This window comes from Danio aesculapii, chromosome 6, assembly GCF_903798145.1.
Source record: "Danio aesculapii chromosome 6, fDanAes4.1, whole genome shotgun sequence".
Lineage (NCBI taxonomy): Eukaryota > Metazoa > Chordata > Actinopteri > Cypriniformes > Danionidae > Danio > Danio aesculapii.
Genome location: NC_079440.1, coordinates 32,906,977 through 32,914,287, shown reverse-complemented (window position 1 = coordinate 32,914,287; position 7,311 = coordinate 32,906,977).

Here is a 7,311-nt window from a genome sequence, read left to right as displayed (position 1 = left end):
ATCTATGTAAACACACCAATAACTACATTAACATTATAGCAGACACTGTAAAAAGCTCATTCCCAGCCACTAGACATTTCTGACAGGGTATTCCAGTGTCAGATGTGAAAGTATGATGTGGGATAACTTTATGGATTATAGATAGCAAAATGTATCTTTTTTTATCGTTATTTTTTTAAAGCGTGACGGTAAAACATGAACGCCATTATGAACGTATTAAAACGTACGCTTGTTTGTTTTAATAATGACAAAAAATACTGATTGTGCATCTCTTTACGTCCGTGTGCTGTTATGCTGCCATTGTAGATGGTGTGTTCTGGGAAATTTTTGTACTCCTTGGTTTCGAGTGTGGTCCTCAAAAATCTCAGTGTCAAAGGCTATCTAGCCAAGAGCCAAGAGAATTTGGACACCACTACCCCTTCACGTGAATGTGCAAAATGAGGGGCGAAAGGGTAGAATTGAGATTGGGCCTATAAGTCACTTTCCAAAACCTTTTCATTCAGTGTTCCACACTGGTTATATGATCTTCGCGTTCCCACATGGACTGCTGATTCACTAGTATCATTCATACGACAACTAAAACCCATCTCTTCTGCGATCACATGATCCCCTGTGGGGTCAAAACTAGTACCTCCACTTCTCTTACCCACCTCACCACACGACAACTCCAAACTGAGTGTGCCACACACAGGTAAGTGGCTTGACAAGCCACCTGTTAGAAAACACACTCTTTCATCTTTCTGACACTTTAACAGACGCCTGCACTAGTTTTGCACATTTGCACCAGACACATTCTTACAATCAGAACAAAAAATTCATTCATTCATTTTCTTTTTGGCTTAGTCCCTTTATTAATCAGGGATTGCCACAGCGGAATGAACCGCCAATTTATCCGGCATTTGTTTTACGCAGCGGATGCCCTTCCAGCTGCAACCCATCACTGGGAAACACCCATGCACTCTCATTCACACACATACACTACGGCCAATTTAGCTTACCCAATTCACCTATAGCACATGGGCTGTGGGAAAAACGAGAGCACACAGAGGAAACCTACGCGAACACGGGGAGAACATGTACACTCAACACAGGAATGCCAACTGACCCAGCCGATGCTCAAACCAGCAACCTTTATGCTGTGAGGTGACAGCGCTACCCACTGCGCCACCGAGCACAAAAAATAACAATACATTTATAAAGTGAGCTTCACACAGGTAAGTCACCATGAACATTCCCCCTTAACACCTAACACCAAAGTCTCTAAGCACTATCAGTTTCTTTGTATAATTATCACTTCTTGTGTGTATTTCCTCTTCATGTTGAGTTGCTGAATGTCTCCTCAATTGTAAGTCACTTTAAACAAAAGTGTCTGGTGAATGACTAAATGTAAATGTAAGCTCTGTAGTAAGCATACACAATAACTTGAGGTTTTGTTCAGTGATGTAAACTGCACACACTCACACCCTTAAAATTTGTTTTGTAGTTACTCATTAAGCACAATGCCACTGCACCAAGAGATGCTGACAAACGTGGATGACCACCAGATTACAGCATGTCACATCTCAGGCATTCTACGATAAGCAGCAATTCAGCATGGTCATTTAGTGAAAACAAGTTCTGACAAACACCAACATAGATAACACAATGATCTAACTAAATCTGTTTCTTGGCATGTAATGTAATGTGAGTTGGCCTTTAAAAAAAATATGTTGTTAAAATGAAACATTGTTGTGTGTGTGTAGAATTTCAAGCTATGTTTACCACACACTTATTTTACTTAGAAACTGAAACCTTCATAGAATCCCATAAGAAAATCTTGAGGCTCTGACAGTTTTAGCCATTCACTCAAAAAAAAAACAACAACACATGCCTTTCAATTATGCCAGTTTTAAAAGACATCAAAAACAGCTGTCTGTATGTTATGTAAGGTAACATTCTTAATGCCTTTTGTTTTGGTATTGTTAAACCAAAGCTTCCTGGTCTGTGTGCGAGTAAAATTGTTCTTAGAAATTAGATAAATGTCACCAGAGTTGAGGAAGTACATGTAATCTGATGAACATTTTGATTAAAAAAAATTGCTTTATTGTTATTTGTTTGAGTGTAAGCAACACTAGTGCTGCACAAGTACTAATATGTCAACCCTTCATGTCATTAGATATAGTTTATTCAAAATATAAACAATTTACTCAACTTTATATTCTAAACCCATGTGCTTGCCTTTTGTCTGTGGAATTAGTAATGGAAACCAGGACTGTTTCCATATTTAAAAAATACATTTTAATCAAAGTATACAATGTGTATCTCAGTAAATACAATACGCCAGTTCAATGGAAAACAGGTTACACATAAACGGTTCATTATCTTGTCAACAAAAATGTCTAATCAGCCAATCACTGTCAGCAACTTAATCTATAAGGCATGTAGACATCAATGTGATCTGTTGAAGTTAAACTTGCAGACCTGCTGGAGTTTTCATACACAACCATCTCGAAGGTTTACTGAGTATAATCTGAGAGAGGGAGAGAATATCCAGTGAGCAATAATTCTGTGGACGAATGTCTTGTTGATGCCAGAGGTCAGAGAATGATGAAAAGCCAACTAACAAAAGCAGAAGCAGATGAGCTACAGCAGCAGCACATTATATCAGTTTTCTAATTACTTAAAATCAGTGCTTAATCTGAGTCAGATCTTGCTGGATGCTGTTTGGAACTGCGTGTGTGTGTATGTGTATGTAAGTGTGAATTAGTGCAAGTGAAATCTGTGTGCGCATGATAGTAGTTGCCATGCACAAATTAAAGCAAAAGTCTATTGGTCCTCAATGATATTTCCAACCAATCAGTTTTCTTATGTTTCCAGTCACTCTCATTGGTTGGTGATTGTTTTGCATGCAGTGAACAGTGAAAATAAACAAAAGCACAGTGGCCTAACGTTACCTAAATAATATTTGTATTTTCAAAATGGCAGAGGCAGTCACGCATATTTAAATTTTTTCAAAACCATGAGTAAATCTGATTATGAGCCTGATTAAAAGAGATCCTGGGAAGATGAAACTGCGCGAATGGATCAGGACAGGAGGAGACAGAAGCAAAGCGATCTCAAATCAGCCAGAAAACATGACAGAAGAGGTAACTGTGGGCTCCTCTTGAAGATTAGACCAAGTGGGTCATTTAATTGTTATTTTTTCACTTGGCACATATTAGTGAAAGGAATTGAATAGAGATTGTTCATATGATTTATGTTTGTAGCTACATGTTTTTATTCTCCATGTTCTATACATGTCCTGTAAATCCATGTCCATGTCCTATACATGTCCAGACCTATAACGTTATATGGCATAAAATAATTAAAGACCGTTCAGAAATGCTATGCTGTTTTTTTTGCGCTATCACCGTTTAATGATGTCATGCTCCAGGAAAACTGAAATTGCTTGGTCGGTCATGGTAACTTTTATTTCCTGGTTTTGTTCCGGGAATTATTTATTTACAAATTAAGCACTGCTTAAAATGAAAATGTACTCACTCTCAAAATGTTCGAAACCTTTTTTTTTTTTCGAAAAACCGAGTTTTTCTTCTGTTGAACACAAAAAGAAAATATTCAAGAGTTTTAGAAACCGTTAACAATTGACTTCCATAGTAAGAAAAACAATACTATGGAAGTAACTTCTATTGTGTTCAACAGAAAGTCGAAGCTCAAACAGGTTTGTGACAAGTGAAGGGTGAGTAAATGATGACAGAATTTTCAGTTTTGGGTGAACAGTCCTGTAAATCTTAGAAATTAAGGCTACAATTCGACTAGACTCACCAAAATGCAATAAAGTTGTTCTAGTCTAAAAAGTCTTGATTTCTGCTTCAATGTTAAGATGATTGGGTCACAATTTGGCATGAGCAATATGAAAATATAGATACAGTCTTTCTTGCATGTAATATCTTCTTTGCATTATTTGGGCATTGTTTAAACATACATCAAATAACCTTGCTAACCAAGTCCATCCCTTCATGAACACAGTCATGTTCTGGATAACACAGCATGTCACAACACTTAAAATAATTCAAAGTGATTTTATTTATTTAAACATAAGTTGTAGGTGTACCTATTAAATGGCAGTTGAGTGTATATACCAGCTAAAATACACAGGTAGATACACGGCCATTTTATCAGGTACACTTTACTAGTACTGGGTTGGACCCCCTTTTGCGTCAGAACTGCCTTAATCCTTCGTGGCAAAGATTCAACAAGGTACTGGAAATATTCCTCAGAGATTTTGCTCCATATTGACATGATAGCATCACACAATTGCTGTAAATTTGTCGGCAGCACATCCATGATGCGAATCTCCCATTCCATCCCAAAAGTACTCTATTGGATTGAGTTCTGGTGACTGTGGAGGCCATTTGAGTACAGTGAACTCATTGTCATGTTCAAGAAACCAGTCTGAGATCATTCGCACTTTATGACATGGTGCGTTATGCTGCTGGAAGTAGCCATCAGAAGATGGGTACACTGTAGTCATAAAGGGATGGACTTGGTCAGCAACAATACCCAGATAGGCTGTGGTGTTGACACAATGCTCAACTGGTAGTAATGGAACCAAACTGTGCCAAGAAATTTTTTTTCGGACCATTCTCTGTAAACCCTAGAGATGGTGTGAAAAGTTGCTGCCATGTGATTGGCTGATTAGAAATTTGCGTTAATGAGCAGCTGGACAATAAAGTGTACCTAATAAAGTGGCCAGTGAGTGTTTATGAAACATTTATCTTAACAATTGTCAGCAAGAAGCATGTTTCTGTAAGTTTTACCAGCCCAGTGTAGTTTTCATTATAGGTGCAATTTCAATTATGACCACTAGAATGAATCCTTTCACTAAATATAGAGAACAAGCAAAGGGCACAACAGCAAAACACACATTGGAAATGCGGGGGTCTTTCTTAATCATGGCAAAAATATGCATTGCTCAAGTATATTAGGAATCCATATGCAAATTAATCTTATTTTGGTTAAATATCTTGGTCCATATCGTGGAAACAGTACTTCCAACATGCAGTCAATGCTGTATGTTAAGCTCCCATTTCAAAGTATGTGAATGAACAGTGACATTTTAATGGTTACCTCAGACTGGAATTATGGGTCGTTGTGTGAGGTTGTTCAACTCACGCTCCTGTTCTGTTTTTGTCCATGATGACTATAACAGAGGGGAGATCCTCATTGTGCATCCAGCAGATGTTTAATGATGTCATCTTGACTTAGTCTTGGTCCTAAAAGAACATCAGTTTGACAGAGAGCAGAATAAGGACTCTTACTGTACGTCTTGTCTAAATTTGTATTTTGTTAATAAATGTAACTACATACAAAACCGATCATGCATATCAGGCATGTGGTACAGACCACAACTTTTTTCATTAGTATGGAAACATAGTGTCAACTCACCATTTACTGACTACAGTTGGCAAGCAGATTACGAATAGGATTTTAGTGGAAACATATTAAATGTCAGACTAAGATGTGTTTAGCAGACAGTGGGATTTGATATTTAACAGTTCCAGTCTGAATAGAATTTTGTTTAAAGAATCACTCAACATATACATTATATATAGTTTGTGTATGGTTTTTACCTGAGAATGGCACAGTCTCTAGTTTGAATGTGTTTACCAGTACACACATTTCATAATAAATACTTTTGCTTATTCACTATCAAATATGCACAACTTCTTAAATATTGTTTATAATCAATACATTATTTATTCATTTATTCATTTTCTTTTTAGATTGGTCCCTTTATTAATCACGGGTTAATCACCGCCAACTTATCCAGCATATGTTTTACGCAGCAGCAGCCCTTCCAGCCGCAACCCAACACTGGGAAACACCCATACACTCTTGCATTTTCACACATACACTATGTCCAATTTAGCTTATTCAGTTCACCTATATCACATGTTTTTGGACTGTGGGGGAAACTGGAGCACCCGAAGCCCACGCGAACACAGGGAGAACATGCAAACTCTACACAGAAATGCCAACTGACCCAGCCAGGGTTCAAACCAGCGACCCTCTTGCTGTGAGGCAATCGTGCTACCCCCTGCACCACCGTGGCCCCTTAATACATTATTTGTAGTTATTATAAATTCTTTTTTTATTGAAAGGGAATTCTGTCATTAAGTACTTCAAATTTCAGGTTGTTCACCTTGAGGTTGAACACAAAAGAAAACGTGATGTTGTTATAATGTACTGTCATTCACTATGTATGTTTTATGCGTTTCTTGCTATTTTTTTTTTTTACTTATTTCAAGAGAATGATCCTTGCTGGAATTATCCATGCTTCACTCATCTATTTTTTATAATCAAATTCAATCATGTAATTTTGAAACAATACTCAAACCCTATCAAAGAAAATCTTCCCATGCAGGAGTGCAAAAGGATAGGAATCTTAAGTGTTTTCTGTTTCTGTACAGTAGTGTATCTTGATCAACGCTTCTAATAAATCTACTTGCCTTTTTATTGCAAACTATTATATGTGATCTGACTTGGTATGTTACCTATAACATTTATAGTCCCTATCAGGGGCAGATTTAACCAATAAGCGAGGTAAGCAGCCGCTTAGAGCGCCAGGAAACCTGGGGGCACCCAATAAATATCTAGAAGCATAAATTATACCTATAAACTATATATAATAACATCGTTTTCTGCCATATTTAGTTTGGTGAGAGGTAAACAAATACAATTTTAACGTAATTAAGTATTATTTAATACAATCGATTATACTATTATTATAATAATGTAATTTTATGTAATAATAATAATATTACATAATAAAATATCTGTCATGGAGCTGTCCAGCAGTCAAATTTATAAAAATATATATTATTTTTAGTATATTATTTTTCATTTTAAGAAAACAGAGGATTTAAAAATGTAGAGATTACATCAATTTAAAATGTTGAAAAGAAGATTGAGTGATATTAAAGAAAAACAGCTAAATAAATAAATATTAAATACAAGTTGAAAGGGTGCATTTCAGGACTTGGGCCCTATGGCTGGAATTGCTTAGGGCTCCAAAATCCCTAAATCCGCCCCTGGTCATCGTACACTGTTTATATTCTAGTGGAAGCAAGACTTTTTTTGAGTTATACATAAATGTAGCATACTGAGAATTTTCTTTTAGTATTATTGTACAGCTATAGGGGTTAATTATTATAATTTGTGATAGCATATACAACATGTTGTTCTGTTAGTTGAGTAATCTCTACGGTCGCGTTTACTCGGGTGTTTACGGTATTAAACTTCTGCGCTCTGCTCGCTGTCATGCAGGTGGAA